Below are 24086 nucleotides of genomic sequence, written 5' to 3' on the forward strand. Positions count from 1 at the left end.
GCACTTCACACCGATGCGTGTAGAAGCAGAGGTGCTGAGAGGCCCTGCACGTCATTTTAATGAGTTTGGAATTGACCCCAAGTGCAATGGGGTGCCAGAGAAGAGTTTGAAAGTATAAAACGAGAGGCAGTATGGCTTGCATTCAAATCTTGTTTCTGTCCCTTCCTGGATGACCTTGAGCAAGTCATATAACCCTCTGAGCCCAGTTTTCTCACCAGTGAGATGGGATGAATAACGTTTTCTATTTCATGTGGTCATGATGGGTTTCATCAGGTTAGTACCTGGAGCTGGAAATATCCTGGTCGCCCCACACCTTCCCATCAACACATCTCTGAGTCTCTGACTCGCCCTGAAGGAGGAGGGTCACAGGTCCCTCCATGGAGGGCCTGGACTGGACTTGACTCCAAGCAGGAAAGGGAGAGCAGATAGACAGGATGGGACGGACCACGCGGTGAGCAAAGGCACTGTGGTGTCTGTTTTCCTTACAGCTGTAATTTATCAATCTTCAACTTAAGTCTCAAACACTTTCTAAGTGTGCGCAGGAGAGCAGAGACCTGAAACAAAGGGACAAGAAACACCCTGGGATGTGAAAGGCCACGGAACAAAAGGTTGGAAAGTTGGCCACCATAAAAATATTCATGATATCGCTTATTAAAATGCATTATGAGCAAAAGGAAAGGTAAATGACATGTTTGCTATAGAAAGGGCTGATATACTTAGTATATAAAGGGTTCTTATAAAACAACAAGAGAAAAGGACACAGTGGGAATGTGAACCTCCCATCCTCAGTTGGGGATGTCTCACCTCGGAAAGCCCTGCTCTGAGTTTCATCTTTCAAGTTCCAAGGATGCCTCCTCTAGGAAGCCTTCCAAGATTTCCCTGGGTCCCCTGCTGCTCCCTGCCAGGTCCCAGCAGCATGTTTCTTAGAACCCTGGAATCAAATGCCTAGCTTCTGCTGAGTGCCTGGCACTGCACCCAAGAGCAGTCCAGGTGAGACGGCCCACGTGTCTTTGAGCAAGGAGGAAGTAAGTTGCAGAGAGAAGCATTGTGTCCACCATCACCAGGCCCTGAGCAGCAGACCCAAGCCCCACACCCACAACCTGGCCTCTGTCCCTCTGCATCCAGCCACCTCCTCCCTAAGGAGCCCTCCTGACTGAGGGCCACCTTGCTTCACAGCAGGCTGGGCTCAGTGTGAGGCCTTCCAGGCCAAGGTCAGGCAGGACACAGCCTGACTCCTGGCCTCAGTGCCCCATGGACCTCAATGCTTGCTAGGGGAGCAGAGGAACAGTTGTTTTCTCAGCTTCCCTCTTCTCCCTGTCCTCATCTTGTAAATCTGGCTTTATTTTGGGAACAGAAGATTCACCAGGAAGGCCTGACAGACCTCTGAGGTCCACAGTTCACCCTGGGTTGGGCCAGGGGCTGTGCTCTGAGATCAGGAGTCCAGGAAAATAGGGTGGGCTTCCGGACGACCCATCATTCCGCCCAGGATCCTCTGGAGAGCTGCGCTCCAGGAGCACAGCCAAGGCCTTGGGCCTCCACCTGCTCGACGGACAGGGCATTCACTCACTGGGCAGACACCGCCTGGGCCTCCACTGTATGCAGACACGTTGCTCAGGGCCAAGGTTGCATGGGGGCAAGGCAGATGAAAACCATGCTGGGGAGGAAAGAACCGAGTCATACCTGAAGCAGAGTGGGCACAGGAAGACCTCTCTGAGGGGGTGACATGTGACTTGGGCCTGCAGGAGGAGACAGCAGCGTTCTTGGAAATATGAGCAAGGACAAAGATTGGGATGTCGCTCCACGTGCTCAAGGAACTGGAAGGAGGCAGCGGGGCTAAAGCTGCGTGTGCCGGGGCACCCAAGCCTCCTCTTTCTCATCTGCCAGCAGTAAGAACAATCCACGCCCCAGAAATGGCTTCTGGAGGAAACGCTCCCACATCCTGTCTTGCTCGAGGAGACTGAGGCTCAGGGTGGGAAGGCAGCAAGCTAGAGGGTGTCTGACCCTCTGACCCACACAGCCTCACACTGGCCTCACTGCCACAGATGATTTTCCAACCCTAACAACTGGAACTGTGCACCCACGTGGACACTGTGACACGTGCTACTTCCATTCATACTATGGTTCCTTTGGATAGTCACAACAGACTGGGGCTCAGAGAGGGTGAGCACCATGCCCAGGGTCACACAGCTGGTCACACAACTGGGTAGGAATCACTGGAGTCCAGATTCAGGGCCACGGAAACCAAAACTCGGGCACTGACCACATGTCTGGCTCCGATGTCTCTTAGAAAAACCACAGTTTTCTCCAAGGGGCTCAGGACTGCCTCCTACAGGAAGCTTTCCTTGGTTGCCTTTCCTTCATGGCAAACCAGTACTGTGGGAGGGCAGGGGCTGCAGAGAGCCCAAGACTAGGGGACAGGGGCCTGGTGTCTGGACCATATTAGGTCCTGCTGTGCTGTGTGGCCTTGAGCCACTGGCCCTCTTTGAGCCTGTACCCAGGAAGATGAGGTGGATTGTGGGGGCGGTTTCCCCAAGAGCAGGAAGGGTGGCCACTGAGAGCCCCAGGAAAAGCTTTCTCCTACCTGAAACTTTTATTTAGTACCAACTGTGCGCACCTTTCAACAATCCTGAGACACTGCCCCAAGAGGAAGCAACAGGGTCAGAGAGAGAATACAGTGCCCCAAGGCTACAGGCTAGTCAGTGCCATCCTCAGGCCAGGTATCCTGGAGAGGTTGTGCGTACCCAGGGGCTGGGGCACATGACCAGAAGCCAAGGGATGGGGAGGCTGCTCCCGCCTTCATCTGCACCGTCAGCACTGCCAGTGGCCGGGGTTGGGGAGCCCTCCTGCACATGGTCCCGGCCTTGCCGGCTCCAGCCTGCCCTCCTCGACCTCTGAGCTACGTGTTTATATGACTAATCCCTGTCTCATTTCCAAATCTGTGAAAGGGACCCAGTTCTACTGCCTGCCTGTTAGTCTACGCACAGTGCCCAGATCCCAGTCCAGCACACAAAGGCATGCACACGCATGTGCACACATCCTGCATGGACAGACGGCCTGGGGTGTAGGTGCATGTGACTCCAGGAGCGTCAGAGTGTGCACGCATGTGGCCCCAGTTTGTTTCCCCAGAAACGGATCTAGAGTGGAGGGTTTGGGAGCAGGCAGTTTACTTGGGAGGTGACCAGAGAAGGACAGCAGCTGGAAGCAGGTGCTGTGGGAGCTGGAAGCTGGTGTCTGGGAGTCAGGGTGCTGTGGTTCATCGCACAGCTGCGTGGCCAGAGGGGGCGCTCATGCAGAGACCAAGGCATGAGGAACAAAGCTCACACACTGACCGGTGCACGTCTACACACCCCTGCTCCTCTGGGAACATCAGCAAAGGGGCCTGGGCTGTGTCCTCACGAGGGCACATCTGTGCCTCCATCACGCCAGGGCTGGACACGCTGGGGTGAATCTCCATGTGTATGTTCTTGCACGTGTGTATCTGTATGTGAGCTGTGTGTACACACGTGTGTAGGAGGTGTGACACAGCCATGCACACATGTTCAGGCTACATGCATGTGCATTCACTGAAGTCCCTCACCTGACCCTGGCTGCCGCTGTGGGGTGAAGGGGATGGCCTGGTCACCCTGGTAATGGGGCAGGAGCTGGCTAAGCTGGGGCGGCCTTGGTTCCAAAGGAAAAAAAAAATCAAACCACTGAACACAAAGAGGAGCAGGAGGGCTGAGAGGGCCAGGCTTGGCCCAGGCTCCATTCGCAGCCTGGCCTGTCTGTCCTTGAGCCAGTGAGGGCTGCCAGAGCCAACACACGAGTGCTCGACCCAGTGGGCAGACAGTCCGTGGTGTGGGGTCCCTTCGGAGACCGGGGAGTCCACCTGGGAAGGCAGCAGGCAGGGACAGGGACTGGGTGGGGCCGCCCTGCAGGTCCACCGGGTCCCAGAAGAGGGCGCTCCAGACGCCAGGCACACCGGGGCCGCTGGGCCGAGCCGCACGCGTCACCCTCTCCCGCCTGTTGGGGCGCTAACTGCACCGCCGCCTTGAGGCCAGGGCACTAACCCGGGTCGTGTGATGATTTATTCACGAGCTCCCGTCCCCTTCCCGTCCCCACGACCAGCTCGTCAGCCTTGCTGCCCTGCTGGCTGGGGAGGGAGGCGTATCCTTGCTCGCAAACATTGCCCGCTATTTATATCTCATCAGACGGAACCAGCCGGGCGCCGGTCCCCGCAGGCAGCCACCCGGCAGCGTCAGGCAGAGTCGAGGTGCGCACACTCTGCTCAGGAGCCTGGGCCAGATCTCCGCTCAGAGCTACAAGCGCTTTGCCCTGCCTGCTCACTGCGTCCTGAGAAAGCCCTCTGAGGGAGGGTCTGCTGCTATCCCCAGCGGGCAGATAAGCAAACTGAGAGCTAAAGTGACTTCTCCAAGCCCACACAGCCTATAAGACGCAGAGCTGGGGACGAACCCACTGCCAGGCCACCCCCAGAGCCTGGGCCTTCGCTGCACAGCACAGACCTCCCCAGTTAAGTCCCAGAGGCGGGGGACTCATTACGATTCCTGTTTTACAGAAGAGGAAACTAAGGCTCAGAGAGGTGAAGGGACTTGCCCACGGTCATGCAACCAGGAAGGAAAGCCAGACCTATGACCCTGCCTGGTAATGTGCCCCAATCCATGCCCTGGTGACCCTCTGGAGCATGTAGGGAGCAGCCCCCAGGGGGAGAGAATGGCTCAGCATAGCCAGTCCCCACAGCTACCTGAAGCAGAAGCCATGTGAGCCCCTTCCCCTTTTGAGGTGGCCCTGCCTCAACACCCAGCCCACCTTCCGGACAGCTGTGGAGGCCAGCTTGCCGGGCTCTGGTGTCTCCAAGGGCCCAGCTGTCAGCACAGGGACAAGTGTGAAGAAGCTTGGCATCCTACTGCTAACCTCTGACCATCACCCTCACAGAAAAGGGGTCCCTCGCCAGGCACTGGACGGGGGATTCCGGGAATCCCTTGCCCATCCCCCAGGCATCTTGTAATCCCTGGCTTCTCTTGAGACCCTGGGAACTGAGCCAGCTAGAACTCTAGCTGCCAAAGGGCAGTGCGGGCCCCTCTCAGGGCCTCAGTGTCCTCATCTGTAAGACAGGTGCAGACAGGCCCTCTAGGGGGGCTGGGCCCTCGAGACATGGGGCCCAGCACCAGGTCTTCACACAGTAACCACTCAGCCTGTGGCCACAGGTAGGCTTTCATGTCGACATTTACAAAGCAGGAAGCAGCCCACCTGCGACCCACAGAGCTCCATGGGCTTTGCAGTGTGCCAGTTTCGGGCTCAAATTCCATCTCTGACTCCTTGGCTGCGTGTCTATGCACCTGGCAGCCCCTCTGAGCCATGGTCTCTCTGCCTTCCTGCAGGCCTGTCCAGGTGTGTGCCAGACTCCACTCCAGCCTCAGCAACCACCTGAGAGCCAAACAGTTTCTCATTCCACTCGACCCCAAGGCCAGGGCAGCAGACACCTCTGAAGGACACCTCCACCTGGGCCTCCCCTCAGGGGCCCAGTGAGGGCCCACAGTGCCCAGACCACAGGGCACAGCCCCTGCCCACCATCCCCCAGCCAGTCCACAACCCTACCTGTGTGCCGACTACGTGCAATCCTAGGGTTGCAGCTCAGACGAGGCCAGGCCCCGGGCAGGTCACTGGCCTCTCAGGGCCTCGGGTCCCCATCTGTAACGTGGGAGCATTCAGATGTGACTGCTGTGAGGACTGACAAGTTCATAAAGAGCCTAGAGAAAAGTGACCATCACCATCATTAGCAGCAGCAGCATTTCTGTGCCAGGCACCAGGGGGACAGCAGGAGGGACCCAGTCACTCCAGCACTGGCCATGCTGTGCACTCGTGGTCTGTTTACAGGCCTGCCAAGCCCCAGGAGTCCTCAAGCATGTCCAGGCAGCCCTTTTCTGTGGCCCCAGCAGGGCCTAGAAAGAGTTTCCAGAAAGAAGATGAATGCACATTTTCCGGTGGTTCACCTCTGGCAATGCTGAACCCCAGCAGCTCCCACTGGCAGGATGCTAGCTAGCCACACTGGCCAACTTCTGCCTCATCCCTCGGCCTGGGTCTGGGGCCACCCCCGACCCTCCATGACCCCTGAGTTTCTTTGTGTCACACAAACCCTGGCCACACTAGGTATCTGGAGCTTCTGGATCTGATTCATTGCTAGAGTCACCCAGCACAATGCCGGGCGGGAGCGAGGGCTGATGTCTGTGTGCAGAACCAGAAATGAGTGTGCACGCCCACCAGGACTTTATCTCAATCCTCTCCCTTAAGCCTCCCAAGAGTCTTGCTTTGACATCAGAAGAAATGGAGGCACAGGAAGGTGGCCTCTGAATGCTGAAGACCATGTGGACTGTGACCAGCAATGGCAAGAGCCCCCTTGAGCCCTGGTGGCACTCCCAGCCGCGAGCTTAGGGAAGCCACATTCTAGCCCCAATGTAGGCCCTCAGTGGAGACGTGGACGCTGGAAGGTGGAGCAGGAGGCACCTGGAGGCTGCACCCGGGTCTCTGCGGCTTGCTGTGTATAATGGATTGTAGGCACAAGCCCAGCACCTGGCAGTGGGCACTCAGCCATCAGCTGTGGAAGGAATGGCAGGGGGTCTTAACTGTCCAGGGTCCACCAGCCTCCTGCCACTCAGGCCTCCACCTCCTATTGACAGGTCACCGGTTCAGGGGTCTCAGGCCCCCAGAGGGGCATTAAAGGTCCTGGCACCAGGTTAACAGCCAGCAGACAGTGATGGCCCCATAAGCAAAGAAGAGGAGGCACCAGGCCTGGCACAAAGGCAGGGAGTTGCAGAGACTCTATGCCCATGAGCAAGGGCAGCATGGGGGTGAGGTGAGCAGGCCGGCCTTGAAAGTACCCAGGGATATGGGGACAGACCATTTGGGTCCCTGAAGCCGGGCTTCTGAAGGCTACTCTGTCATCCACAGCCAGACTTCTAGACAGAGGCTCAGAGGGGCACCTCAGGCCCCAGAAAGTCCCCGAGCCCCTCTGAGCCTTGTGCCTTCCTCTGTAAATCGGGTAAGAAGAGCACTGGTACCTCCTGGGGTCAGCTCAGGGAAGCCATGCATCAACACCCACGAAAGCCCAAGGCAGCAGAAGCTTCCAGGAGCATCCTTTCCTGAGACCCAGGAGCCCGCCCCGCTGCAGCTGGGGAGGGGGCTGGAGGGGTGATGGGGTCAGAAAACCCATGAGCTGGGGAGGTGCTGGGCTAGAGTGCAGGACGGGGGACAGCAGAAGGCACTGCGCCCTAAAAGTTACTGAGGGTCTGAGCACAACACACTGGGCAGTGGGGCCCAAGCCCTCAGGGGCTGCACAAATGCAGTGTGATCTTCCCCACCTGCACCGTCGGCTGCATCCGCTTCCCTGGTCACAGTGCACGAACTCCTCACGCCTGCTTACACATTCAGACACACGCCCTCCACACAGTCACGGCCCTGCACAGCCACAGAACACACAGCCAAGCACCCCTCCTGCCCACTGTCCGTCCACACTGTTTACCATTCACACAGCCTGACCCTGTCTACAAGACTGGTCCCAAGCCTACCCTCTGAACCCACTTGCTTGGGCTCTACCCACTGAGGATGCTGTGTTGTAAGGAGGGGGACACAGAAAGGAGGCTGGGGGTCCATGAGACCCTGCCCCCCCCAGCATCCCCACCCCAGGCCAAGGGGAGCCAGGTGGCTTGGACTCCCTCCAACTCCAGCCACCAGCACAGTGCTGATGGCAGCTTCTGCCAGCTTCCCAGTGCTGACAGGCTGATTAGGGGTTGGGGGGCCAGCTGGTCCCCCGCCTCCCACTGGAGCAGCTGCAGCCTTTGAGGGGTGCCGCAGGAGGGGCTCCCGTCCCTTGCCTGCCTTTCTGCCCTCCCTGCAGCAGGCGGACCCACCCTTCACTGGGGGGCCCACGCCTAGGGGACTGGGCACTGCAGGGCATACACACGTCCACAACTGTGCCCCTTAAGTGAGCACACGCTGAGCGCCTACTGTGTGCCAGGCCTGGGGGACCCAGGGTTGCCACGGCTCCACTTGGGTCTGGAGTGGGTGACGTGACTCCATCGCACTCCTAGCGACACAGGGCTCAGGGCGCCTCAGTTCCCGCGATCCACTCCTATGAGGGCACACACCAAAGAGATGAACCCAACTGCAGCCTGACACACTTGACCCGGCGGGCAGCGTCCACCCCATCCTCTCCCCGCCCCTTGGTTCCTCCCAAGTCCACATGGATCTCTGCTCAGACGACCTTGCCCTCTCACAGGCTCTCTGGTCACTAACTCAGTCGCCCATGGACATGTGAGGGCCGGGATACTTTGTTTCCTCAAGAGTGTTTCTTAGAGCAGTTTTAGGTTTACAACAAAATTGAGGGGAGGGAACAGAGAGTTGCCATTTACCCTGACCCTGCACATGCACAGCCTCCCCTGTCATCAATATTCCTCAATAGAGCAGGACCTTCGCTATGACCTATGGCCCTGCCTGGGCCCGTCAGCATCACCCAGAGTCCACAGGTTACATCAGGACTCACTCGTGGTGCTGTACGGCCTGTGGGTTTGGACAAATGGACAAAGACTTGTATCTCCATGACAGTATCACACAGAAGAGTTCACTGCCCTAAAATCTCCGTGCTCTGCCTATCCATCTCCCCTTCTCCACCCCTGGCAACAACCGATCTGCCTGTTGTTTCCACAGGTCTGCCTTTTCCAGAACATTTGGTAGCTGGAATCACATGGCACAGCATGCACCCCTTCAGGACTGGCTTCTTTCACTTCTTTCATGCATACGGCTAAGTACGCATTGGGGTTCTTCCATGTCTTTTCATGGCTTCAAAGCTTATTTCTTTTTAGCTCTAAAGGATACTGCAGTGTCAGGGTGGACCACAGTTTACTTATCCATCACATACTGAAGGACTTCTTGGTTGCTTCCAAGTTTTAGCAATAACCAATAAAGCTGCTAGAATCTGCATGCAGGGTTTTGTGTGGATATAAGTTTTCAGCTTCCTTGGGTAAATACCAAGGGGTATCACTGTTGGGTCATATGGTAAAGTATGTTTAGTTTTATAAGAAACAGCCAAACCATCTTCCAAAGTGACTGTACCATTTGTATTCCATCAGCAATGATGCGAGTTCCTGTTGCTCTACCTCCCCGCCAGCCCCTCTAAAGGTATGTAGCTGTATCTCACTGTTGTTTTGACTTACCCTTTCCTGCAGATAAATGATATAGAGCATCTTTTCATATGTTTACTTGCCATCTGTATATCTTCTTTTGCTGAGGTGTCTGTTCAGGTCTCTGGTCCATTTTTTCCTGTTGTCTGTCTGTCATTTGTTCTCTATTGCTGAGTGTTAGGAGTTTTTGGTTTATTTTGGATAACAGCCCTTGATCAGATGTGTCTTTTGCAAATATTTTCTCCCTGTCTGAAGCTTGCCTTCTCATTCTATTGACATCATCTTTCCCAGAGCAGAAGTTTTTAATTTTAATGAAGTCCATCCAGCTTGTCAATTATTTCTTTCATGGATCATGCCTTTGATATTGCATCTAAAAAGCCTTTAACTATACCCAAGGTCATCTTAGTTTTCTCCTACACTATCTTCTAGGAGTTTCATAGCTTTGTGCCTTACATTTACATTTATGACCCAGTTTGCATTAAGTCTGGTGAAAGGTAATGTGGTCTGTGTCCAGATTAAGTTCTTTGCATGTGGACATACAGTGGTTCCAGCACTATTTGTTGAAAGACTATACTTGCTTCACTGTACTGCCTTTGCTCCACTGTCAATGGTCTGTTGGCTATGTTTGTGTGTGTCTATTTCTGGGCTCTCTATTTTGCTCCATTGATCTATCTGTCTGTTCCGTTGCCAATCCCACACTGTCTTGATTGCTGTAGCTTTATAGTAAGTCTTTAAGTCAGTTAGCATCAGTCCTACAACTTTGTTCTTCTCCTTCAATAGTGTGTTGGCTGTTCTGGGTCCTTCACTTCTCCATATAAACTTAAGAATTAGTTTGTTGATATCTACTAAATAACTTTCTGGGATTTTGATTGGGATACATTGAACCTATAGATCAAGCTGGGAATAACTGACATCTAACAATATTGAGTCTTCCTATCCATGTACATGGACTATCTCTCTATTTATTTAGCTTTTCTTTGATTTCATTCATCAGAATTTTGTTGGATTTATATCTAGGTAGTTTCTTTGAGGGCTTCCCTGGAAGCTCAGGTGGTAAAGAATCCACCTGCAATGCAGGAGACCCAGGTTTTATTCCTGGGTCAGGAAGATCCCCTGGAGAAGGGATAGGCTACCTACTCCAGTATTCATGGGCTTCCCTGATGGTTCAGAAGGTGAAAAATCTGCCCACAATGCAGGAGACCCAGGTTAGATCCTGGGTCGGGAAGATTCCCTGGAGGAGGGCATGGCAACCCACTCCAGTATTCTTGCCTGAAGAAGCCCCATCGATAGAGGAGCTTGGTGGACACAACTGAGCGACTAAGCACAGCACAGTTTCCTTGTCGGGGTGCTAATACAAATGGTATTGTGATTTTAATTTTAGATTTCACTTGTTTACTGCTAGTGTATATGAAAGTGATTGACTTTTGTACATTAACCTTGTATCCTGCAACCTTGCTTTAACTGCTTAGGTTGGTGCAAAAGTATTTGCAGTTTTGCATTGTTAACCTTCACCATCTGATATTGAAATACACTCTTAAATAAATGCGGTTATGTTATACATCATTTTAATGTGCATATTTTGCTTTATTTTTTTTGCTAATGACTTACTACTTGCTATTTATTTTATATGTATTTTAGACTATGAAAATGATGTTAGACAAAAAGCAAATTCAAGCAATTTTCTTATTTGAGTTCAAAATGGGTCGTAAAGCAGTAGAGACAACTTGCAACATCAACAGTGCATTTGGCCCAGGAACTGCTAGCAAAGGTACAACGCAGGGATGGTTCAAGAAGTTTTGCAAAGGAGGTGAGAGCCTTGAAGATGAGGAGCATAGTGGCCCACCATCGCAAGTTGACAACAACTGAGAGCAATCATCAAAGTTGATTCTCTCACAACTACATGAGAAGTTGCCAGAGAACTCAATGTCGACCATTAACAGTCATTCAGCATCTGAAGCAAATTGGAAAGATGAAAAGCTCAATGAGTAGGTGCCTCATGAGCTGACCAAAAACCAAAAGAAAAATCGTTTTGAAGTGTCATCTTCTCTTATTCTATGCAACAACAATAAACCATTTCTCTATCAGATTATTGTGACATGTGACAGAAAGTGGATTTTACATGACAACTGGTGATGACCAGCTCAGTAGTTACCAATAAGAAGGTCCAAAGCACTTCCCAAAGCCAAATTTGCACCAAGAGAAGGTCACGGTCACTGTTCAGTGGTCTGCTGCCCATCTGATCCCCTACAGCATTCTGAATCCTGGTGAAACCATTAAATCTGAGAAGTATGCTCAGCAAATCGATGAGATGCACCCAAAACTGCAATGCCTGCAGCCGTACTGGTCAACTGAATGGGCCCTATTCTTCTCCATGACAACACGAGACTGAATGTCACACAATCAGTGCTTCAAAAGTTAAACAACTTGGGTTACGAAGTTCTGCCTCATCTTCCATATTCACCTGACCTCTCACCAACCAACTACCACTTCTTAAAGCTTCTCGACAGCCTTTTGCAGGGAAAACACTTCCACAAGCAGCAGGAGGCAGAAAATGCTTTCCAAGAGTTCATCTAATCCCCAAACATGGGTTTTTACGCTACAGGAATAAATACGCTGATTTCCTTGTTTCTCATTGGCAAAAATGTATTGATTGTAATGGTTCCTATTTTGAGTAATCAAGATGTGTTTGAACCTAGTTATAATGATTTAAAATTCACTTCTGAAACTGCAATTACATTTGCACCAATCTAAATAGTTCCATGGGCGTCCCTGGCGGCTCGGTGGTAAAGAACCTGCCTGTCAGTGCAGGAGATACAGGAGACACGGGTTCAATCCCTGGGTTGGGAAGATCTCCTGGAGAAAGAAATGGCAACCCACTCCAGTACTCTTGCCTGGAGTATCCCATGGACAGAGAAGCCTGGTGGGCTACAGTCCCATGGGGTCGGTCACAAAGAGTCAGACACGACTGAAGCAACTTAGCACGGAGCACGGAAATACTTCCTGGAGCTTTTGTGTCAATTTCTTCAGATTTTCTTCATAAAAAATAGAGACAGTTTTATATCTTCCTCCCCAATCTGTATATCTTTTATTTCCTTTTGTTACCTCCTTAGCCAAGATTTCTAGTAAGATGTTGAAAAGCAGTCAACTTGTTCCTGATCCTAGTGGGAAGTTTCTCATCGTGCAGTAGGATGTCAGCTCTAGATTTCTGCAGGTGCCTTTAACAAGCTGAGAAAGTTTCCCCCGATTCCTAGTTCACTGAGAATTTGTATTACAAACGGTTGTTGGCCGGGCTTTGTTTTGTTCCCTGGTATGTCCTGGTCCTTGGAGGAAGCATCGGCCCATGGCAGGCCCTCAGTGGTCCCCTCTGGAAGGAATGGGTGCAGCATGTAGAGAAGGCTCTAGCAGGGAGAGGGAGACACCACAGCGCTGGCCTTGGGTGGGTGAGAGCAGAGGGGCCGAGTGGACATGGAGCACAACAACCCAGTCACAGGAAAGGGATGAAGGCAGGTTCAAGGGATGCAGGTGGAGGGAGGTGGGAGCTGCAGTGGGAGCAAGTGGAAGGCTCCTCTTCGATTTTCTCGGTAATGAGGGGGCCACACTGTTGGCTGAGAGTCCAGGAGCCTAGAGGGAAGGCAGGGCCCCAGGACCAAGACAGCAGCTTCTGGATGGAGAGGGAGGAGGTAGGTCTGGGACCAGAGCAACAGAGGGGTCCATGAATCACCAGAGCAGCAGAGGGTCATCCCTTTAAATCTCATCTCCTACATGTTCAGGAGGGACAGGGTGGGCTCAGGAAGCAGGCGGCAGGGGACCAGGGCACCAGGGATGGTTCTGAAGGGCTCTCTAAGTTCCACTGGTTGCACACTCACCGTGGGAGGCACGGACGCAACCACAGCCTTCTGTGGGGCCAGGGCCAGAGACCCCTCCCCTGAGATACCTTCTTTGCTCCACCAGCCCCAGTCCTTGCTGAGGACTTCTACTCAGGCCACGTGAATTCATTTAACTTTGGTCCAAAGTGAAGTGGATGGGGGATGAGTCGATGGGCAGCGCTGCTCCACCCCAAGCAGCTCTGCCGTGCCCTCGCATCCTAGCCTCTCAGCAGCACTCACCGGAAGGACTGCGGAAAGCCCAACACGCCCACCTACGCAGAAGCACAGAACTCAGCCCTGGGAGGGGTCGGGGCTCCCGGGACAAGGGGCTCATGGAGAGATGGGAGCCTCACCTCTGCCTAACGAAAGGATAAAAGAGGTCTGATCCCTACCCTGAGAGCTTTAGCAGGGCCCTGGCCTAAATCTTTCCCTTGCGTGAGCCTCTCAGCACAGAGCAGTTGCTCAATGATCTGTCTTCCTATCCTAGTTTTGTGGGAGTAAAGACGAGGGAGATTGGATCAGCCCCAAGTCCTGTGGCTGAGGTCTCAGGGGATGAAGGGCGGAAAGGTCATTCAGCCCCTCCCCCTCTTGAGCCTCAATTTTCCCACTGGTAAAATGGACAGGCCGCTGAGAACCCTTCACCATCTAGGCTTCTGAAGTACTCCTAAAACCTGTCACACAGAATCACATTTGAAAAGGCAGACTTGGCCCTGTTTCTCAGAATAGGACAGTGAGGCTCAGAAGGGTGAAGCTGCTTGCCTGGAGCCACAAACAGGGCAAGGGGCAGCCCTACTTAAATCCAGGCCAACCTGGCTCATGCCCAGCTCTGCACCTGGATCCTCAGCCCAGGTCTCAGCCTTCCCTCAAGGGAGAGCCCAGCAGGCCCCATGGCCTTCCTATAGGACCTCATGTCTTTGGAAGGTCCTGGGGCCTCCAGCCTCAGCGCTTCTCCACCTGGCCGCCTGCCTCCCTCGGTGCCTCATCTCTCAATCTCTGCCCCTCTCCCAGCCAGTACATTTGAGAATTAAGTGAGACAAAGTTCGGGAGAGCACTGTGCGCAGTGCCTGGAACCAGAAGACAGAGTAAACAGTCACCTTCATTATTATCTTTGGGTGTCGAGTCTCAGTGAAACATCAGAGCACTTCCTGACAAATAAAGGCACCCAGGAACACCATGGGTTGCTGAAGTCACCGCCAAGGCAGGCATTTTGCTGAAGCATCAAAATATCCTGATGGTCACCAGGAGCCAAGGGAGGGGGCTGAGGACACCCAAGCTCCCGGGGCAGCAACCTCAGGCCAGCAGATCCCAGCAGCTCAAAAGCACATCAGCCATCTCCAAAGGGGCTCTGCCTGGCAGCCTAAGGATGCAGCCAGGACGAGGGCACAGGAAGATTGAAACCCAGATTTCTCCCTCCAGTGACAGCAGGCTTGCAGGGAAACCAAGACACCTGAGGAGGCCCTGCAGGCTCCAGGTGCCGATGGACTGCTAGAAACAAGAGAGGCTGGGCTGCTACGTGAGCTCTCTGAGCCTCAGTGTTAGCATCTGAAAATAGGGCAGCTGCTCTCCATCCTTAGGTCTAACCATGAGGACCCACCAGGATGAGAAAGGGTGCCACATGTGGCAGGGGCACTGGGAAAGACCTCAACCTGGGGAAGGACAAAGGTTAAGGAAATAACCGCTCAGCAGGAGCTAGCAGCAGCCGGGAAGGGAACCACAGAAAGGTATTTCAACAGGAAGAAAAGCTCCACTGGCTCTAAAACAAGAGAGGTGCCCGTGGAGGCGCTGACAAGGACAGAGTCTCGTCCTCTCTCCAAGGGGCAGGGCAGCGACCACCCTGGAGGGTACATCGCCAGTGGCTCTAAAAGTTGCCAAGGCACAGGCCGTCTGACCCAGCAGGGCCACATGCGGACTTCTTGCTTGCATGGTCCTGGCACAGGGACCTCAGGACCCAGGTGATCACAGCAGCGTTATGTGGGGTGACGAGGCCGCTCACAAACCAAAAATCCAGCCCCATGCATGCAATGCGGGCGGCTGTAAAACCATTCTGCTTATGGACGTACTGATCAAAGGTGCCATCTACTACACCTCTCCTGTGCATAGCCTCTGAGAATTCCCAGCAGTCTGATGAGGGGGAGGACCATCAAGACCTCCACTTACAGATGAGCAAATAGAGACACAGAACAGTCAAGCAATCTGCCCAAGGACACACAGCTGATAAGTAGCATAGACCAAGCATACTGAATATGCTTCTCTCTCCAAGATACGTTGGTAAAAACTACATATTTTTCTTAAAGGAGAAAAAAATCAGGATGCATGGCAGCATACCCAGGTTGACCACGTGTAATGGGTTGAGTGATGGCTCTCCCAAACTACATGTTCACCCAGTACCTGTGAATGTGAGTTCATTTAGGTAAAGAGTCTTTTCAGATATAATTAAGCAAGGGATCTGGAGATGAGATCATCCTGGATCACACACGCTACGTCACTTCAGTGATGTCCGACTTTGTGTGACCCCATGGACTGTAGCCCGCCAAGCTCCTCTGTTCATAGGATTCTCCAGGCAAGGATACTGGAGTGGGTAGCCATGCCCTTCTCCAGGGGATCTTCCCAACCCAAGGATCAAATCCATGTCTCTTAAATCTCCTGCATTGATAGGCGGGTTCTTTACCACTGAGTCATCAGGGAAAAATGGTCCTAAATCCAATGACAAGTGTCCTCTGAGAGGAGAGAAGACTCGGGGAGCAGCCGACACATGGCAGGGACACGTCTACCAGCCAAGGAGCCCCAGGAGGCCTCAAGGAGGAGGCGACTCTGCCAATATCTTGAATTCAGACTCTGGCCCTGGAACTGACAGACAAGAGCCTGCTCTGTTTTAAGCCCCCCAGTCTGTTTTGACTTGTTATGGAAGAAAGTAGTACAGACTCCACCTGCTGCCCACCATCCCACTTCCATTTTCCCCTTGAGACCTAGCTGACTGATGTCCACAGGACAGCAGCCCCATGCAGGGCAGTGCAAACATGTCAGCCATGCAGATTCGTTCAACCACTTGCCCTCATGTTCCCAGTTCCCAGATGAGCAGACTGAGACCAAAGGCTCAGGTCACAGCTCCCGGGGTGCTGCTCCCCCGCCACCCACTCCACCAGTGTCTGATCTGAGGCCCACTAGGAGGGCAGCTGGGTCAGGACAGGACCCAGAGCTTGGTCACCTCACTCTGTAGCCTCAGGGTCAGGGCATCTGCCACAGGATTGGGACAAAGCCCACAGGTGCCCTGAGGCTATAGCTGGCAGGGCCAGCAGAGGAAAGAAAGAGGGTGGCTGGGGTCTCCTCTGCTATGAAGCCCCCAGGGAGGGGACAGGCCATTCTGTGGCTGTCCCCAAGGACTTTTGAAGGCATCCCCTCCAATGGTCCTGAAGGTTCCTGGAGCCAGGGTGGGGGTTGGGGGGAACTTGGCCACCCTGGCCAGGCAGGTGCTGCTGACAGCTTGAGGCACAGCGGGCCAAGGTGATGGGCACAGTTAGCCTCCGGCCTGCATGGCAGAGGGGCTGGGGGCAGGGAGCGAGGAGGCTGCCCTGGCTGCCCTGACCACAGAGCTGAAGCGGAAAGGGGATAAGAAAACAGATTCCCAGACGGAGGCGTGATGCTCACATCCAGTTCACAAGCAGGACTGCTGAGGCTCAGGATGAGCACCCGGGTGGTCCTCTCAACTCAGCCTCTCAGACCCTTTCCACAGGGGCCCTCAGTGGGGCCAGGCAGGGACCGTCTTTCTGATTCCTCCAAACCAGGTGACAGGAGTGATGGTGGCACCCAGCAGGAAGCTCAGTGGTGGACTGAGGGTGACCGTCCCCAGCAGAGGCCTGTTCCTCCCACCACCACCACTCCCAGGGCCTCAGAGGAGCAACTTGGCCAGTGCTTTCCCTTCGGAGTCAGGCACCACACCAGCCTCAGCCTCGCATTTGTCCATGCTGGGCCACACGGTCCCCGAGACCCAGAGGGCATGGACAGCCCAGGTTTGACTGCAGCAGGGTGACCTCCCCGCAGGGCTCCACCCCGGGCCCCTGGAACCAGGATTTCTGAGGGTGGAGCCAGATCTAGATTCTCCAACTGCTGCCCGAGGGGGCTGAGGAAGGAGGTACCCCAGCAAAGATCCAACACACCTCCTAGGACCAAGACACACCAATTCTGCAATTCCAGGTTCTCTGTCCCAAAGAGGCCGCAACCACAACTCAGAGCCCACTGCCTGGAAACTTGGGTGGCTGTGCATTCCTAGATTCCACAGCTAAGATTCCATGGTCCCAAGGCTCTGACTTAGCCCTCAAGCCAACACCATCGAAGGAGATAGGATGAAGCCCCTGGGGATGGGGCCTGGGACACCAGCATGGACAGCAGGGATGGAAGATGAGAAACACAGAAACTGGGATGAGGAGAGAGACACGGGGCGCTGCCAGCATGTGCTGGTGAAGCACTCGGACAACCCAGAAAGTTCTCTAATGACAGTCACCTCAAGAGCATGTAGCTTCATGGTAGGGGTGAGGGGAAGACAAAGTTTGAGAAAAAGAAATTCATTTCTACCCTTAAAATTGTTTGATGCTTTACCATGAGCATGTAACACTCTTGTCATAAAAAGCTGTGATAATTAGCAGAAGAATATGACAAAGTCTATGCTTCCTTAAGTGTCTGTTCACTTGTTTCATTATCCCCCCAACCAAGACATCAGTTCCCAGGCCCCGGCCCCAGCCCCAGGCACAGGGCATAGCAATGATGCTTGCTGAAGACTTAATTGTCAGAAGAATGAATAATGCTGAATTCTGAGCTCCTCCAGGCCTGTGTCACTAAAACTCACCCATTGGAGACCTCCAGGGCTCTTTGAGAACAGAAAGAGAGCCCAGCAAGGATAGTGAGATCCAGGGGCCCATCCCGAGGGTGTCATGTGAGAGGGGGCTCCAGGGCCCTGCCCACACCCTGCTTCCACAAGGACGTGGCCCAGGCCCCTGGGAAGCCCCACCTCTGATTCCCCCATCTGCCCTCAGATCCTAGCTCCCGCAGGAGTTGCCAGCATCCATCCACTTCTGCCCTCCCAGTGACAGTGACCCAGAGAGGCACCTCTAGTCCTGGAGAGAGGCCAGATGAAGCCAGCTCCCCTTGGCACCCCTGGCCCAGCTTGGCCTGGAACCAAGAGCCCAGAGGCACAGGGTCGGGGCAGGGGATGGCGTGACTGCTACCACCCAGAATGCCAGCTGCTGGCAGAGATTTATTTTTGCTTTAAGTGCTGGGGAATTGCAGGCTGGAGCAGCCAACTCAGGGGGCTTGGGTTGCAGCTGGAAGGAGAGGAGGTGGGCAGGAAGCCGGGGCACACAGCCCCTCCCTGACCTCGGCCATCGGCTCTTTAAACACACACACATAGTTCAGTACCTCGCTATCTCCACATTCCCCCCACCCAGCCACCCAGCCACCCAGCCCAGCTCTCCAAGGAATGCCTCCAAGATGCTGTGAGGAGGCTTTAGGGGCAGAGGGTCTCAACTGCTGCCCCCAACTCTGCTCCTAGAGAGACCTGCCATCTCCAGCTGGGGCTGTCCCTCTCAGGCCACAGGCTGCCCACTCCCACAGTGGGCATGTCGCACCATCCTCTCCGCCAGGATGCCCCCACAGTTGGGGACCATGGCCACAGTGAGCTGGTGGGACCAGGCTGTGTCCCAGAGGTGAGCTCAGGAGATGAGCACTCAAGGTGCTAACCCTCCATGGGAGACTGACAGGAAACAAGACAAAGGCGAGGCACCGCTTTGCCCAGGGGAGCCAGGAGAGGCAAGACCTGAAGGTGATGAGGGCGGAGTCAAGCGGACATCTGCTGGGGAGTGTTGGGGCAGGAGCTGGCCTGGGTGCTGGAGGTGCAGAAGGGAGGGAGCAGGATGACCTGAGGGGAAGAGGAAGCGAAGGCATAAGGAGGACCAGTCTGCAGGGCCCTGTGGACCAGGATGAGGAGGGTCCAGAGCCCAGACCCTAGGGGCCATGCAAAGAGAGCCATATGTGGTGCTACACGACTGAAGGCTAATTAGGGGCCCAGGGCCAGCCTCACGCAGCCTTTGCAGCTGCCACTTCAGCAGCTGGGCAGGAAGACTGAGCAGCGGCACACGGGTGGGGTGAGTGGAGGCAGTGGAGTGAGAAGGGGACTCGCCTGCCCTCGCTGGGCCTCAGTTTCCCCACCTGTCCAAGGGGAGGAAGGTATCAGGGGAGGGGCAGGTGTGCCCGGTGTCACTCACAGCAAAAGCCCCAGCACCGGCCCACGCCCTCCGCCATGGAGCCTCTCCACTCCACACCCCATTTCTTTTAGGAACCCCCCCAGAGGCACACCCAGAGGCTCACATTTCACTGTCCCGTCCTGGGCAACTCAGAAGCCTCCCTGCCTGGTGCTTTGATCCCACTTCACAGATGACAGACTGAGGCCCAAGAGAAGTGACTCGCCACAGTCAGACCACCAGCTGCACTTCCCCAGTTGTCTGCCCCAAAGTCTCTCCCGAAACAAGGAGATCCTTGAAGGCAAGGGCCAGGTCTCCATTTACTCAACACCCATTTATTAATCACCTTCTGTATGCCGGATGCTGCACTGGGGCCACAGCTAAGCAGAGAACACCAGAGTCTCCACCCCAGGAGCACATTTCTGCTGAGGCTCTGCGGCAGAGAAAGCAGCCCACTCACAGACCCGCTGAACATTTACAGAGCTCCTACTGCATGCCAGGCCTTAACCAGGCCCTGAGGACACAGCAACCTGGGAGCTGGGATGGCGGGCAGGCACCAGGTCCTGTAGGGGACCAGCCCTGGGTGCAGGAGTTGCCACAGTCAGCCTGTCGCAGAGACGCATCTGGGCAGGGTATCCGGGGGATGCAGGAAGGTGGGCTCTGGGTCGGAGCCGTGTTCCGGTCTCTCTGGGAGCCTCCCTGGAACTCAAAAGCTACTGCCACCCTCTGCACTGGCTGACCATTAGGAAATTAAATCAGCTGGCAGAGTGCTGGGCCCTCAGCCAGTGCCCAGTGAGGGCTCCAATTCTGCTCTCGGCCCCAGATCCTCTGGAAAACCCGCCTGCCTGAGCCTGGCCTCACCCCCACCCCCACCCCTATCCCCACCCCCACGGCTTCTCTGAAGCCTCTGAGCCTCCTGCCCTGCCCGCAGCCCAGTTTCAGGCTGCCTCTCTTTCATCTCTGGCCTTGCCCTAGCTGTCTCTCTACCACATGGCCAAATTCCTCTGGAGCAGCCATCCTGTGGACCAAGCCCACACCCACCACACCTTCCGAGTGGCCAGCCCAGCCTCCACTCCCCCTTGCTGTCCATCAGTTGCTTGCCCCAGCCCCTCCTCCAGGTCAGCAGTGGCAAGGCTCCAGCTGCAGCCCCAGGGGAGGGGCAGGTGTGCCCAGTGTCACTCACAGCAAAAGCCCCAGCAGAGGCCCAGCAATAGGCACCAAGTGAACCCGGTCAAAGGATAGCCAGCCCAAGCTGGGAGCAGCAGGCTGAGAGTGGGATTCAGGTGGGCCCTAAGGGGGCTCCAGCAGCCTCCGGCCTGGAGCCAGACAAGGGCCACAGAGGTTGCTGGGAGTGACGGTGCATTTGCTTCCACCCCAGACGCTGTGCCAAGACTCTGGGTGCCATGCTTGGTGCTGCCAGCCATGGCCCAGGGCACCTGAGGCCTCGCCAGGCCAGAGGAATCTGCCCACAGTCAAGCCGGTCCCAGTGCTTCACAACCACAGGGCGCTGCTGTCGCTGTGACTGCTGTTACTGTTATCACTGCTGTCGCTACTACTTGACTGCCTCAGGGCCACCAGTGTTACCTTGTCTTGTTTGGGCAGACTTGAGAGAAGGGACAGCATGGCCCTGGGACAGGAAACCCGACAGGGCACCCTCTGGCCTAGGGAGAGCAAGGTGGAGTTTTATGCTCAAACTCCTGACAAGCTGTGTGGCTCTGGGCAAGATCTTTCCCCTCCCTGGGCACCTTTTCCTCCCAGTACAGTACAGTTCACTGAACATCCTTCCACCAGGCACATATCTCAGGGGCTCCCCTCCTGAGCAACCTGAAGCCCCATGGGGGTCTGACATGGCAGTCAGGCATGGGAGGAGGTCCAGGGAAAGACCAACAAAGTCAGGTTCTGCCCCTTTCACCAAGGGAAGGTCCATCCCATTCAGGACTAGGGAGGGGGCTCTGCTCTACCCTCACTGGACAGGGGGCACAAGGTAAGGTCCGGGACTGGGAATTCAGATGTGCCAGGTATGTGTGTCCCAATCACAGTGGTAAAGAATCTGCCTGCCAGTACAGGAGACCCAGGTTTGATCCCTGGGTGGGAAGATCCCTTGGAGAAGGAAATGGCAACCCATGCCAGTATTATTGCCTGGAGAATCCCATGGACAGAGGAGCCTGGCAGGCTACAGCCCATGGGGTCGCAAAGAGTTGGACATGACTGAGCACACAAACATATATACACAGGTGTTTGTAAACACCCAGCATTTATAGAATGCCCAGTGCATGCACTCAGTGGTACACCAGTAGAGAAGAGGGACCTCCCCTGCTGTCCAGCATACTGGTGCCCCCTTCTTGTCCCCAAGGATGCTCAAGCAAGCCCTTCCACCTTGCACCCTGCTCTCCCTTGGGGTCTTGGCCCCACATGATGGAAGCCCCCTTTCTGGAGCTGGCAAAACCCAGCCCCCTAGCTGGAAGGGAGGGGCTGCCTAAAAGCTGAGGGGCAGATTTTGCTGGGGAGTTTCTCTGGGTTGGGAATCCACCACGAGGTGGGGGTGCTCTTCTCACAATGGAGGAGGGAGCATGCCACAGGAAGGCCAGAAGCCCCCACCGCTCCATGGGTTGTCCCCTCCCTGGCTTTCCCTGGCCACATGGTGGCGGCCCGGACGGAGACCTGTGATGAGGCACTGCAAAGGAGCAAACTAGCACAAGGGGAGGCTGGGGTCTAAGTCGGGCAGCAGCCAGGGCCTGGCTGTCCTTTGCATCTAGGGAGCAGGTGAGGGGTAGGCCAGAGGCTACCACCTTCTGGGTTCACACCTTCGAGGAGGCGGCTGCTGATTTCAGCGGCGTGTGGGCACCTCTGTGCTCCCAGGAAATGGAGCCTGAAAACCCCGGGCTGTGGGACGGGACATGGATATGGGGGACAGGAGGTACCCAGCACTTTATTCCAGGGTCCATCCTGGGCACAGGGGAGCCAGAGAAGAAGCGAGTAGTGGTCCCAGGCAGTGCAATGCTCCGGGAGGATGAGCCGCCCAGGAAACGGGAAGCAGGGTGGCCAGGTCCTAGCAGATCCAGGCCGTGGGGAGGCAGAACTAAAGACCACCTCCAAAGAGACACTTTTCTGTGCGCTCTGGTTCTGAACACAGGTGTTTAAATATTCACATGACATGTGCACACTCGTCAGAACAGGCCTCGAATCCCATCTGAAGCCCCACAGGAGCTTTGCATCCAGCTGCTCTGGCCGGGGGCCCCTCCCCACGCCCCAGGACGTCTAGAGCAGACCGCAGTACGATGAGAGGACCCCAGCCCTGAATCCGCCAGGCTTCTCAGCCAAGGCCCCCAGCTCCGCGATCAAGGCCGATTTCTAAAAGCAAAGCAAAAAAAAAAAAAAGGTGCGCCTGGACTCGCTGGCTAGCTCACTCGCCAGCGGAGAACACCGTTTCCAGAATGTTTTTGCTCCATTAGAGCACAGAAGATGGGAAAGAGAGCCGACTCCAAGGACCCGCAGCCCTTAGGCCTGGGGGCATTTTCCCGGCCGCCAGTAGTCCGCGCTCCCCTCCGCACTCCGACCCCGGTCGGGGGGTCTCCGGAGAAGGTCATGGGTAAGACTGACGCTGCCCACGAAAGTGCCTTCCCACGCTCCCTCCCGAATCTTCTCGTGCAAGTCGTCCAGAAGGGGACCGTGGGCGCCTCAAAGTTTTCCCGGAGCGCCCCCAGGACGAAGGTTAGCAAGAAGCGAAGTTCCTTGGTGGCGGTGGCTGGAGATATGGCAGGGGAGAAAAGCTTGCAGTCAGCATTTCCTCCGATAGCTCACCAGGGAGGGGGAGAAAAGGGGAAAAAAGAAGAAAACAGAAAACGAGAGGACGAACCAAGCCCGCCGTCCCACCTGCCCTGCTGCGGCGCCCTCTCTTGCTCTGTCGGCCCAGGAGGGGACCGGCGGGGAGCTGGAGCCGAGCCCCCGGGCGCTTACCTCGGTCAGTGCCCTGGGCACTGCGCGCTCCGCGTCCTCCGAGCTCCGGGCGGCTGTTCCTGGCCCCGGCAGCCGCCGCGCTGCCTGCATCGCTGCCGCCGCCTCAGGGCAGCCCCCGGGGGCGCTCCATGCTGAGGGGCGCGTCGGTCTGGGCCGCCGATCGCCCCGGTCCAGCCGCGGGTCGGGGGCGCGCGCCTGGACGGCGCCCCCGGTCGCGGGACGCACGCTCCGGTCGGCGCGGTTGGCTTCTGTCCCTCCGTCCGGCGGCTCGTGCGGCCGATCCAACCCCTCCCCCGCCTGCTGCTATCTGATCCCAGGCTGGGCCCGGCGCGCTCCCCTACGCCCAGGCGCCCAGTGCCTCCACGCCCGCTCCGGCCGCTCGCCCTCAGCTACGGTTCCCCGGGAGGCGGTGGCAGAGGCAAGGCCCGGAGAAGGCGGGGAGAGTGGAATGGAGGGCGAGGAGGCGGCAGGAGACTGAGGCTCGGCGCGCTCCCAGCTCCGCGCCCGGCTGTCACCAGAACCCAGCTCGGCAACAACTCTAACTCTCCGCCGAGAGCACTCCAGCTCAGCGCCGCTCCGCCGCCGCCCCCGCCCACCAGACCCAGGCCTGACCGGGCGTCCCTGGCCCCGGCCCCCCTCCACACACAGACACACCACCAGCCACTTGCGCACTGGAGCGCGCGCGCGAGCGTGCACACGCGCGCGCACACACACACACACACACACACACAGGCGGAGGCATGTCCTCCCAGGGACCCACACAGGTGCATGGCGAAGGCACACACAGCCAAGTACACGAGCTCAGGCGTCTGGATCCACACATGCAGAATGCATGCTGTGACATACATGACGGTTGCAGG

General features: G+C 55.8%; 1 protein-coding gene across 3 annotated transcripts in view; it reads right to left on the bottom strand.

Moving 5' to 3' along the window:
* The window catches only part of KCNJ12 (potassium inwardly rectifying channel subfamily J member 12), a 37250-nt gene extending 13769 nt beyond the window's left edge, over positions 1-23481 (bottom strand). The window contains exons 1-3 of one of the 3 annotated variants that reach the window (XM_081583389.1): positions 23227-23481; positions 5596-5688; positions 282-554 (exon numbers count right to left, since the gene is read on the bottom strand). The gene's annotated coding sequence lies outside the window, so the exon portion shown is untranslated. The remainder of the gene's footprint in view (positions 1-281; positions 555-5595; positions 5689-23226) is intronic. The other 2 variants (XM_081583388.1, XM_081583387.1) reach the window with 2 other exon arrangements.
* Between the last annotated feature and the right edge of the window lie 605 nt (positions 23482-24086).

This window comes from Giraffa tippelskirchi, chromosome 3 (assembly GCF_054371585.1).
Source record: "Giraffa tippelskirchi isolate mGirTip1 chromosome 3, T2T-mGirTip1v1.2.pri, whole genome shotgun sequence".
Taxonomy (NCBI): Eukaryota; Metazoa; Chordata; class Mammalia; order Artiodactyla; family Giraffidae; genus Giraffa; species Giraffa tippelskirchi.